Genomic DNA, 13,565 nt, shown 5'->3' with positions numbered 1-13,565 from the left:
ACACAGGTTCGATTCCGACATCGGGTGACTGTGTGTGTGGAGTTTGCACTTTCTCCCCGTGTCTGTGTGAGTTTCATCTGGGTCCTCCAGTTTCCTCCCACACTCCAAAGGTGGGCAGGTTAGGCAGATTGGGCATGCTAAATTGCCCCTTAGGGTGGGGTTGCAAGAATAGGACGGGGGATTGGGCCTAGGTAGTATGGCCGTTCAAAGTGCCGGTGTAGACTCAATGGGCTGAATGGCCTCCATCTGCACTGTATGGATACTATGATTGCCATGCCACCAACTGGCTGACACTCGCTAACACACACACTCACTAACGTGTGTGCAGCATGGTAGCATAGTGGTTAGCACAGTTGCTTCACAGCTCCAGGGTCCCAGGTTCGATTCCCGGCTTGGGTCACTGTCTGTGTGGAGTCTGCACGTTCTCCCTGTGCATGCGTGGGTTTCCCCCGGGTGCTCCGGTTTCCTCCCACAGTCCAAAGATGTGCAGGTTAGGTGGATTGGCCATGCTAAATTGCCCTTAGTGTCCAAAAGAAAAGTTAATTGGGGTTAAGAGGATGGGGTGGAGGCGGCGTGGGCTTGTGTGGGGTGCTCTTTACAGGGGCTGGTGCAGACTCGATGGGCCGAATGGCCTCCTTCTGCACTGTAAATTCTTTGATCTATGTTAGGAAGCCAGAGGTGATGGCTCCCTTGAAGTTAAAAAAAATTCCTTGCGTAGGTGTAAAAAGCAATTGGCAGAACCTGCCCGAGCCCCCCCCCCCCCCTCCCCCCTGGGTTGCTGCTGTTACTTTCCCATTTCCTTTATCGTTCTGCGAGGTAGTCAATGATCGGTTGCCACCGCCTGGTGAATCCTTGAGCCGAACCCCTTAGTGCAAACTTTATCCTTTGTAGTTTTATAAACCCTGCCATGTCATTTATCCAGGTCTCCACGCCCGGGGGTTTGGCTTCCTTCCACATAAGCAATATCCTTCGCCGGGCTACTAGGGACGCAAAGGCCAAGACATCAGCCTCTTTCGCCTCCTGCACTCCCGGCTCTTCTGCAACCCCAAATATAGCCAACACCCAGCCTGGCTCGACCCGGACCCCCACCACCTTCGAAAGCACCTTTGCCACCCCCACCCAGAACCCCTGCAGTGCCGGGCATGACCAAAACATGTGGGTGTGGTTTGCTGGGCTTCTCGAGCATCTCCCACACCTATCCTCTACCCCGAAAAATTTACTGAGCCTTGCTCCGGTCATATGCACCCTGTGCAAAACCTTGAACTGTATCAGGCTTAGCCTGGCGCACGAGGACGACGAGTTTACCCTACGTAGGGCATCAGCCCACCGCCCCTCCTCAATCTCTTCCCCCAGCTCTTCTTCCCATTTCCCCTTCAGCTCATCCACCATGATCTCCCCCTCGTCCCTCATTTCCCTGTATATAAACGACACCCTACCATCCCCCACCCATGTCCCTGAGATCACTCTGTCTTGAATCTCCTGCGTCGGGAGCTGCGGGAATTCCCTCACCTGTTGCCTCGCAAATGCCCTCAGTTGCATGTACCGAAATGCATTCCCTTGGGGCAACCCATATTTTTCCGTCAGCGCTCCCAGACTCGCAAACGCCCCGTCTACGAACAGATCTCTCAGTTGCACAACCCCAGCTCTCTGCCATGCTCCAAATCCCCCATCTATTCTCCCCGGGACAAACCTATGATTATTTCTTATCGGGGACCGCACCGAGGCTCCCGTCCTTCCCCTATGTCGTCTCCACTGCCCCCAAATTTTTAGCGTTGCCACCACCACTGGACCTGTGGTGTATTTCTTCGGGGAGAACGGCAACGGCGCCGTCACCGGTGCTTGTAAGCTGGTTCCTTTGCAGGACGCCATCTCCAATCTCTTCCACGCCGCTCCCGCCCCTTCTCCCATCCACTTACACACCATTGAGATATTGGCGGCCCAATAGTATTCACTTAGGCTCGGTAGTGCCAGCCCCCCCCCCCATCCCTGCTACGCTGCAAGAACCCCCTCCTCACTCTCGGAGTCTTCCCGGCCCACACAAAACTCATGACACTTTTCTCAATTTTCTTGAAAAAAGCCTTCGTGACCATCACCGGAAGGCACTGAAACACAAAGAGGAATCTCGGGAGGACTACCATTTTGACCGCCTGCACCCTACCCACCAGTGACAGGGGCACCATGTCCCATCTCTTAAAATCCTCCTCCATCTGTTCCACCAATCTTGTTAAATTAAGCCTATGTAAGGTTCCCCAACTCCTGGCTATCTAAATCCCTAAGTACCTGAAATCTCTTATTACCTTCCTCAGCGGTAAATCATCTATTCCCCTGCTCTGCTCCCCCGGATGCACCACAAACAACTCACTCTTCCCCATACTCAATTTGTACCCCAAAAATTCCCCAAACTCCCTGAGTGTCTGCATTATCTCAGGCATCCCCTCCACTGGGTCCGCAACATACAGCAATAAATCATCTGCATACAAAGATACCCGGTGTTCTTCTCCTCCCCTGAGTACTCCCCTCCACTTCCTGGAGCCCCTCAGTGCTATGGCCAGGGGCTCAATCGCCAATGCAAACAGTAACGGAGACAGGGGACACCCCTGCCTCGTCCCTCTATGAAGACGGAAGTAGTCGGACCTCTGCCTGTTCGTGATCACACTCGCCACCGGGGCCCTGTACAGCAGCTGTACCCATCCAATAAGCCCTTCTCCAAAACCAAATCTCCTCAGCACCTCCCACAGATAATCCCACTCCACTCTGTCGAATGCTTTCTCGGCGTCCATCGCCACCACTATCTCCGCCTCCCCCTCTGGTGGGGGCATCATCATTACCCCTAGCAACCTCCGTATGTTCGTGTTCAGCTGTCTCCCCTTAACGAACCCAGTTTGATCCTCGTGGATCACCCCCGGGACACAGTCCTCTATCCTCGTCGCCATCACTTGGCCAGGAGCTTAGCATCTACATTTAAAAGGGAAATGGGCCTGTAGGACCCACGCTGCAGCGGGTCTTTATCCTTCTTCAAAAGGAGCGATATCGTCGCCTCCGACATAGTCGGGGGCAACTGCCCCCTTTCCCTGGCCTCATTAAAGGTTCTCGTCAAAAGCGGGGCCAGTAGGTCCATATATTTCCTGTAAAATTCCACCGGGAATCCGTCCGGTCCCGGGGCCTTCCCCACTTGCATGCTCCCAATCCCTTTTACCACCTCCTCCATCTCAATCTGTGCTCCCAGTCCCGCCCTCTCCTGCTCCTCCACCTTCGGGAATTCCAGCTGATCCAGGAAACACCTCATTCCCTCCTTCCCTTCCGGGGGCTGAGCCTTATATAACCTCTCATAGAATGCCTTGAACACCCCGTTCACTCTCTCTGCTCCCCGTTCCATCTCTCCCTCCTCATCTCTCACCCCACCTATCTCCCTCGCTGCTCCCCTCTTCCTCAATTGGTGGGCCAGTAGCCGACTCGCCTTCTCTCCATACTCATACTGTACACCCTGTGCCCTCCTCCACTGTGCCTCTGCCTTACCCGTGGTCGGCAGGTCAAACTCCACATGTAACCTTTGTCTTTCCCTGTACAGTCCCTCCTCCGGTGCCTCTGCATATTGCCTGTCCACCCTCAAAAGTTCTTTCAACAATCGCTCCCTTTCTTTACCCTCTTGCTTCCCTTTATGTGCCCTTATGGATATCAGTTCCCCTCTGACCACCGCCTTCAACATCTTCCAGACCACTCCCACCTGAACCTCCCCATTGTCATTAAGCTCCAAGTACCTTTCAATACACCCCCTCACCCTTAAACATACCCCCTCATCCGCCAATACGCCCATATCCATTCTCCAGAGTGGGTGCTGTTCTTTTTCCTCTCCTACCTCCAGGTCTACCCAATGTGGAGCGTGGTCCGAAATGGCTATGGCCGTATATTCCGTCCCTGTCACCTTCGGAATCAGTGCCCTTCCCAAGACAAAAAAGTCTATCCGTGAGTATACTTTGTGAACATGGGAGAAAAATGAAAACTCCTTACTCCTAGGCCTACTAAATCTCCAGGGGTCTACCCCTCCCATCTGCTCCATGAAGTCCTTGAGCACCCTGGCCGTTGCCGGCCTCCTCCCGGTCCTGGACCTCGACCGGTCCAGCCCTGGATCAAGCATCGTATTGAAGTCTCCCCCCATTACCAACTTTCCCGCCTCCAGGTCCGGGATACGTCCCAACATACGCCTCATAAAATTTGCATCATCCCAGTTCGGGGCGTATACGTTCACCAGAACCACCGCCTCCCCTTGCAATCTGCCACTCACCATCACATATCTACCCCCACTGTCCGCCACTATGGTCTTTGCCTCAAACAGTACCCGTTTCCCCACTAAGATAGCCACCCCCTATTCTTCGCATCTAAACCCGAATGAAACACCTGTCCCACCCATCCTTTACGTAGTCTGACCTGGTCTATCAGTTTCAGATGCGTCTCCTGCAACATAACCACATCTGCCTTTAATTTCTTTAGGTGTGCGAGTACCCGTGCCCTTTTAATCGGCTCATTCAGCCCTCTCACGTTCCACGTGATCAACCGGGTTGGGGGGCTCTTTACCCCCCCCCCTTGTCGATTAGCCATCCCCTTTTTTAACCCAGCTCCTCACCCGGTTCCCACGTACCCGTATATCCCCCCGACGGTGCCCTCCCGCCTCGACCACCCCATCCCATAACAGCTCCCCCTTCTCCTTAGCAGCAGCAACCCAGTTAACCCCCCCCCTCCGCTAGATCCCCCTCTAGCGTAGTTGCACCCCCATGTTGGTCCCAGAAGTCAGCAAACTCTGGCTGACCTCGGCTTCCCCCTTGTCCTCGGCTCCCACTGTGCGAGGCCCCCTCCTTCCTGCGTCCCTGTTCCCGCCATAATTACCATAGCGCGGGAACAAAGCCCGCGTTTTCCACTCGGCCCCGCCCCTAATGGCCGGTGCCCACAGTTCCTCATGCTCCCCCCCCCCCCAACATGGGGAAGAGAGAAAAGTTACAGGATCACAAAATTAACAAATTGAAAACTCATCCCCCCCCCCGTCCCCTGTAATCACATCACCACTTTGTCCCAAAAGCTCTTTCTCTCGCCAGACTATTCCAGCTTCTCGTCCACAATGAATGTCCACGCCTCTTCTGCCATCTCAAAGTAGTGGTGCTTCCCTTGGTGTGTGACCCACAATCTCCCCGGTTGCAACATTCCAAACTGGACCTTCTTTTTGTGAAGCACCGCCTTAGCCTGTTGAAACTTGCCCTCCTTCTCGCCACCTCCGCACTCCAATCTTGGTATACGCGGATCACCGCGTTCTCCCACCTACAGCTCCGAGTTTTCTTCGCCCATCTGAGAACCGTCTCTCTGTCATTGTAGCGGAGAAACCTCACCACTATAGCGCGAGGTATTTCTCCAGCCTTTGGTCTTCGCGCCAGAACTCGATAAGCTCCCTCCACCTCCAAAGGGCCCGTCGGGGCCTCCGATCCCATTAGCGAGTGAAGCATTGTGCTCACATATGTCCCGACGTCCGCCCCTTCTGCGCCTTCGGGAAGACCCAGGACTCTTAAATTCTTCCTCCTTGAGTTATTTTCCAGGGCTTCCAACCTTTCCACACACCTTTTATGCTGTGCCTCGTGCGTTTCTGCCTTCACCACCAGGCCCTGTATTTCATCTTCGTTTTCAGCAGTCTTTGCCTTCACGACCCGAAGCTCCAGCTCTTGGGTCCTCTGCTCCTCTTTTAGTCCTTCAATCGCCTGCAGTATCGGGGCCAACAGCTCCTTCTTCAACTCCTTCTTCAGCTCTTCCACACAGCGCCGCAGGAACTCTTGCTGCTCCGGGCCCCATAGCAAACGGCCACCTTCCGACGCCATCTTGCTTTGAGCTTCTCTTCCTTGCCGCTGCTCCAGAGGATCCTCCGCAATCCGGCCGCTATCCTCTCCCTTTTCCATGCGTGTCCGGGGGGATTCCCTTCTGGTTTACCGCCGTTGTGTTTTTGCCGTTTAAATTGCCATTGGGGCTCCTATTAAGAGCCCAAAAGTCCGTTCCAACGGGAGCTGCCGAAATGTGCGACTCAGCTGGTCATTGCCGCACCCGGAAGTCATGAGCATCTATCTTTAATGAACAAACTTGCGCCTTTATTTCAACAGTAAGAAACGGGGGGTGGGGGTGAACTAAACAGAGATAAGAACTGTATTGCTGAGGAGGGAAGGATTAGGGAACAAGTCTCTCCTGAAGATAAGAAAATGGAGCAGAGATATTCTGCTGTGTGTAGGGTAAGGAGAGGAATTAGAAATACTCTCTTGGGAGTGATTGAGAGAGGTCATCGATAGAAAGAGAGGTAGAGGCCGTTGGGTTGTTGAAAAAGACAAAGATTTTATTAATGATGGCAAAAGAGACAGCTTGCTGTGGGGTAGACAAGAAAAAAGAGAATTAAATATCCTTTTGGAAGGGATGGAGTGAGGAAGAATCTTGCCCGGAAAGAGGAGAAAGTCTGTCCCCAATGGAAAGTAATAGTAATAATAATAATCGTTTATTGTCACAAGTCGGCTTCAATGAAGTTACTGTGAAAAGCCCTTAGTCGCCATATTCCGGCGCCTGTTTGGGGAGGCCGGTATGGGAATTGAACCCACGCTGCTGCCTTGTTCTGCATTACAAGCCAGCTATTTAGCCCGCTGTGCTAAACCAGCCCCTTGTAAGTGAGACATTTGATTTAACAGAGAAGGGGAAGAATAAAGGAGCAGAATGTTAGCGTGGAGAACGAGGATCATAGGGCTCCTCTGGGAGAACAAAAGATGCTTGCGGTTAGGCTTCAATGGATTCATGTAAGAAAATGTCATAACCTCTGATTTGGAAGCAGAAAATGGCGGGAACACTCAGCAGGTCAGGCAGCACCTGTGGAGAGAGAAATGAAGGTAGGGGGAGAAGATTTCCAGCACTCAAGGAGAGACGGGTGAGGATTGAGATTCTAACAGAGACATGAACCAAACACACTACTTAAACACACCAGCTGCCATTATTTTTATAGTGGTGGGTTGTGGAACATGTGTATGTCCGAAAGGCGGAACATCACATTTTAATATTTGAATCAGACTCTCACAGTGTGGTTGGGAGCCTGATGTACATTTAACACTGGCAGGCCAGATTTTCACAGATCCTTGCAATCTTGGCTGATTGCCACAGCCCAGACCCAGCTGTGATCTCCCATGACAGGCCTCCCTGCACGTCAGTGGGTGAGCCTGCCAATCTGTCAGGTGGGGAACGGAATACAAAATGTGACAGTGAGGTCCTATCCGGGATTTCCGGGCTCCTCGTACTGATCCTGCAAAAATACTCACCCCGCTCCCTCCCCGCTTCTCCAGAAATAGTGAGGCCATTGTGTAGGTCGTGACCTTGTATTGCAACCGGCTTCCTGAATAATGGCACAGAAAATCTACCTGTGATATCTAGAAAGCTAGAAACAGATAACAACCATTGGCAGGTATTCAAATCATTATCCGAATTCATAGTCTGAATAATGTAATAGAGTAAAGAGCATTTACCCAACCCCAGAGTAAAGGTTAATAGATTTTTCCTGTCTGATAAATCCTGGACTGGATTGCTGTTATTACAGTGTTCCCCCTGTTCAGTTGTGTGTGGATATGTTAGAAAACTGTACCTCACCGAAATGAAATTATTTCATAGTCACCAAAAATCAATGTTACATTTCAGTGGGCTTTGATGACAAGTTATTAAAAATCCATTGAAATCTAACAATCAGCATGTTTGTGTACAGAATAATGGGACAAATGCTTCTGACAAAAAAATACATGCAGAACAGGTGCACTTAAAATCAGCCTAATGTACATAAGGCTACTTTCAAACACCAGTCTCTTTTCTGCCAGTCACTCTATTTTACTAATCTGTTTCCTTTTTTCTCCCAACCTCCACTCAAACCACACGTTATGGTCTTGGAGAAGTGAGCTGCAGTGTGGTTTCCAATGGCAACTGAACTTAACTAATGGAGAAAAGCCTGTGATTAGGGACTAGGTGGTGTGGGCTGCCCACTTCTGTTACTTGTGGTTTTTTAACAATTGGGAAACAGGCACCGTGGCCTGAGTGAGGGAGAGAGAGGAGGTAGGACATGGAGAGGTGCGACCGTGGGATGCCGTGGCTGGGGGAGGGGTGGGAGAGACTTCTGCTAGGTCCGGGCGGGAGCAGGGGGGGGGGGGGGGGGGAAATAACGGGGGAGTGACCAGGGGATGGGCTGTGGGGTTGGGGTGACCCCCCACGGGATTGGGGTGTCCATGCATGGACCGACATTGCCATGGCCTGCAAGGCAGCCATCTGCGGTGCACCCCACTGATCGCCCACCGTGGCCCCTGATTGTGCAGAGTGACACTGTCCATATGGTGCCCGCATCTCAGTCCGCCACACCCCACCACCCCACACCCCAGCCCCACCCCACCACCCCATCCTGCACCCTCCACACCCCCCCCCCCCCCAACCAGCCGCCACCTAACAGCGGGGCTGCACGCGGCCCATCTAAGGGCAACGCCCACAGTAGCCCCTACAGGATGGCGCTGGATGTGGACCACAGAACATACCGTTGGCATGGGTAGCGTCAGCTCATGGTACCCCTGCCAGCAGGGACGTACGCCAGAGCCCGAGGCCCCCGCAGTGCCAAGCAACGATGGGGTCAGGGGTGCAGTGGGCAGAGTGCCGGGGGAACGGCCGAGGGTGGGTGTGTAGTTGGTTAAGGAGGGGAACATGAGGGGGCAGGGTCTGCAGTGTAGACCGGGGCCACCGTGTAGCCTGGTGGGCCTGGTTGGGCACGGGGTATGCACCATTCTAACATGGGATGGCACGGTGGTTAGCACTGCTGCCTTAAAACACCAGGAACCCGGGTTCAATTCTTGCTTTGGGTTACTGTCTGTTCTCCCCGTGTCTGCATGTGTTTCCTCAGGGTTCTCAGGTTTCCTCACACAGTCCAAAGAGTGCGGGTTAGGTGGATTGGCCAAACTAAATTGCCCCTTGATCGCTCAGTTAGGCTATGGGGTTACAGGGATAGGGTGCGGTGGACAGGGGAGCGTAAATGGGTAGCTGATTTAAAAAAGATCAGTGCAGACTCGATGGGCCGAATGGCCTCCTACTGCACTGTAGGAATTCTATGATTCTGTCTGACTTTCACCCCCTGCAGATAATGGTTGAAGAATTCAACCAGGAATGGTGGCCTTCATCCTAGTCACCACAGCTCTGCCGGATACACTGAGGCTGTACGAGCCGGAGCTGCTCAAGGGGGACCCTGCAGCATTGGAGCATGTCCCAGAGAAACAGGAGGCAGCCGGTGAGTATGGGGAGCCAGCCGCCCAACAGGCCGAGGAGGTGCCAAGGAGGTGGGAAGGCGGTGTTGCATCAGGCCTTGTGTGTACTGGCAGCGCCTGTCATTCGAGGACCTGTCGGACCATGCATGTCATCGAAGACTCTGGCTGACCAGGCATGTCACCGAAGACTCTGGCTGACCAGGCATGTCATCGAAGACTCTGGCTGACCAGGCATGTCATCGAAGACTCTGGCTGACCAGGCATGTCATCGAAGACTCTGGCTGACCAGGCATGTCATCGAAGACTCTGGCTGACCAGGCATGTCATCGAAGACTCTGGCTGACCAGGCATGTCATCGAAGACTCTGGCTGACCAGGCATGTCATCGAAGACTCTGGCTGACCAGGCACGTCATCGAAGACTCTGGCTGACCAGGCATGTCACCGAAGACACTGGCTGACCAGGCATGTCACCGAAGACACTGGCTGACCAGGCATGTCACCGAAGACTCTGGCTGACCAGGCATGTCACCGAAGACTCTGGCTGACCAGGCATGTCACCGAAGACACTGGCTGACCAGGCATGTCATCGAAGACTCTGGCTGACCAGGCATGTCATCGAAGACTCTGGCTGACCAGGCATGTCATCGAAGACTCTGGCTGACCAGGCATGTCATCGAAGACAGTATCTCGCCATCACTGACTGTCTTGTTATCTGATTCGCCAGACTTGCACCTCAGCATCTCGCCACTCACAAGGGGGAGCTGCTTTTAAACGATCTCTCACCTCTCACTCCCAGTCAACACACAAGCATGGCAGCACGCAGACCTGCTCTTCACTTTGGGAATGCTGACCTGGACAGTTTTCTCAACGCTGTCAATGAGAGACCGGGCATCCTGTTCTCCTGAGGTGTCAGAGGGCCAGCAGCAGGGCCACCACTACCGCCTGAAGGCAGTGGCAGCAGTTGTCAGTGCAGGCAGCATGTCCAGAAGGACCAGTGTCCAATGTCAGAAGAAGACCAATGACCTCCACCAAGATGCAAGGGTAAGTTACCATCTCTATCCTGGCATCAGTTCCACCTGCCACCCCTCAAATTCCCATCCACCACTCCACAAATCACTGGCTGACACCTCGCACCCTCCCCACATACGATCTTCGTGCTTGTCCGTCAGCAATCCCTGGCACCCACCAGAACAACCCCTTCATATCCAATTGCAGTATCCGCACATGCCCCAACCCATCAAGCACGGGGTTCACAAAGCCCTCTCTTTGTACCCGTAGTTTTAAAAATACATTTAGAATACCCAATTCTTTTTTTTCCAATTAAGGGGCAATTTAACATGGCCGCTACCCTGCACATCTTTGGGTTGTGGGGGTGAGACCCACGCAGACATGGGGAGAATGTGCAAACCCCACACGGACAGTGACCCGGGGCCGGGATCAAACCTGGGTCCTCAACGCCTTGAGGCAGCAGTGCTAACCACTGTGCCACCCAATTTGTCTCCGTAGTTGAAGATAGCCCATAATAAGGGGGAAAGTGTCATAACCCGCACTCGACTTATGGGGTGGGAATGATTGTCTTCCCCGTGTCCCTTGTGGAGTACGGACTCTCCCATTAGGGAGCGGGGCAAACTCAGTCTATGTTGTATATAAGGTTGGCCAGTTCACCACTGACATGTAAAGACACAGTTGGGAACTACCAGAAGCTGTGTGTTATAGCCTTGTAAGTAAACCTGAATTTCTTTGATACGACTTGGTGTGGACTCCCCTTGGCTTCATAAAAGAAAGGACCACGACGGGGGTCGGAGTGCCAGAGATCTGGGTTCTCATGCCCTATGAGGAATGGGCCCTGGAAATCGCGGAGTTATTCGAGGAGAGAGCAGTCACTGACAACGAGGTTGACTGCACCACAGGAGTGAGGATCCACTGCCCATTCACCCAGATGCCCTGGCTCAAGTGAATTCTTCCTCTCAGACAAATGATCCTTCCCTCTCACTGATCACATAGCCATTGTCTCGCAAGATCTCCATTAGATGAGGCCGGGCCACCCAGAGTCGTCCCTCGCCCCACCACCCAAGGGACCACTTTGGAGGAGAGCTTTGAGGAAACCACCATCGAGGCGTCACAGCTATCATCCCCACCTTGCCCCTTCTCCCAGCGCAGACGCACACACCTCGGTGGGTGACATTGGTCGACAGGCTTCTAGGGCACAATCTGGTGATTGAAATGCGATGCAACAATCATCATCTGAGACATGGCATGTGTATCCACGAGAAGCCACTTGAGAGTTGTGAAGTGCTCTCACAACTAACAAGGCCAATTCCTGAAGGCAAAAGCCTTCAGCTATGAAGCTAGAGGCTGCTCACAGTCAAACCATGTTAAAGTGACCTTCAGCATATGACCAAGAATAGGGTTCTGTCCTGGAAGTGTTTGGTAGGACAGACAGGCAGCAGCTGTAGTTGCCCCTGTTATGGGTATCCGTAATATTTAAAGAGGGCTTGAAGGGCTCACAGAATAAAAGCCTCTCACCCCCCCATCCCCCGGCCCAGGGGCATCCCCTGACCTGGAATGCTTCAGACCGCCAACCAAGTCCGACCCCCCTGAGGGGCCCCTCAACCAAGCCCACACCCCTGGGGTGTCCCCCCCACAACCAAGCCCAGCCCCCCTGAGGCCCTCTCCCCCCCCCTACCCCAAGCTCTGGGTCAGCAGCTCCAGTGCCCTAGAGCTGCATGCCCGAAAATGGAAATGGCTACTCACCTCCTCAGTTCCCCTCAGCAGCCATCGCGCCAGCTTCACGTGATTTCTCGCTGGGGAGCTGGTTAATTCCCAGGAAGCCATTATATTTTACTTCAATCTCACTAATGAGGTGGAAAGTGACGCAAATTGGGGTTAATGATATGCTCGCCATATTTGGGCGAGATGTGGAACTCACCATCGGGAGTGGGCCAGTAAAATAGCAAATTGATTTGCGCCCAGCGTGAATCTCGATTTCGACCTTTCCTGCTATTTAATCGGCGTGCCCAGATCTGCACTGAGCACAACTCGGTGGTCAAATTGTGTGCATTGTTTATTTTGAATTAGTTACTCCTCAGGCTTCTGCTGTGGATAATGACAATTTCCTTCCTATTTGTTGAGGGCAATGATTTGAATGTAAATCTCTGTTATTTGAAGCCTCCATTTCTCAGAACAGCAAACAGTCTCATATAATTGAATACTAAGATAAGACAAGGCAGGCAAAAAAATTCTGTCGTAATTGAAGTATTGGTATTAAAAGTGTTGGTGCTGAATTAGTGAAAGATGATTTGAGTTGAACCTGTTTAGACGATTGTCTGAGTGGTATAGTGCATAAAAATATTTGCTGTGCCAAGTACCTTTTCTGTGGGGCTAATTTCAATCCTGAAATAAAAGTATACAGCATGTTATGGGTTGCAACAATGGGAATAATTGTATGGGCTGAAATGCTTACAAAAGAAAGAAGAAACACAGGTCCAAGGAGACAAATTTTCATATTTTGTTTGAGACTGACTTATACCACTAGCTATAGCATTGGATTCAGGACCAGTTTCACGTTGGTGTTGGGATTATTTAAATTAAACTAAGCATTTTATAAAATGGTATAGCACAGGGCTAAATTGCTGGCTTTGAAAGCAGACCAAGGCAGGCCAGCAGCACGGTTCAATTCCCGTACCAGCCTCCCCAAACAGGTGCCGGAATGTGGCGACTAGGGGCTTTTCACAGTAACTTCATTTGAAGCCTACTTGTGACAATAAGCGATTTTCATTTCATTTCATAAATCTCCCCGACAAAGAGTTCAAATTATTGCTGAGTTCCAAACAGCATGCAATGGACCTTCAGCACATTCTCCTGCGTGTCCTTAGCTTGGATCGAGCAGGCATTCCACACCTGACTGATGTCATCTGCAATGCAGCTGTGCATCTTGTGACCAACCACAGCTTCTATTAATAACAAGCAATCTGCTTCTCAGCGACAGTGCTGTACCTGGTACCTCGGTTTCATCTCTGAAGTTCAAACATTTCTGAAAACAAAATGTATTTTCTTTTAAATATTTTTTACCAAACAGAAATTCTAACATCCACTACTATCACTGTCAAAGGGACAGTGTCATTGTAAACCAGGTTTGCAAACAGCGAAGCAAATGATGGCACAAATCAGTGTATCTGCAATGCATTTGTTTCTGCAATTCCAGCTGGTACTACCAAAATTCAATTTAATTTAAAAAACACTGTAGGTAGATGTTCCTTCAACATACTTCAGTCTCAAGA

Source organism: Scyliorhinus torazame, chromosome 8, assembly GCF_047496885.1.
Source record: "Scyliorhinus torazame isolate Kashiwa2021f chromosome 8, sScyTor2.1, whole genome shotgun sequence".
In the NCBI taxonomy this organism is placed as follows: Eukaryota; Metazoa; Chordata; class Chondrichthyes; order Carcharhiniformes; family Scyliorhinidae; genus Scyliorhinus; species Scyliorhinus torazame.
The sequence above is the reverse complement of the archived record's forward strand: the minus strand, read 5'-3'. Positions refer to the sequence as shown.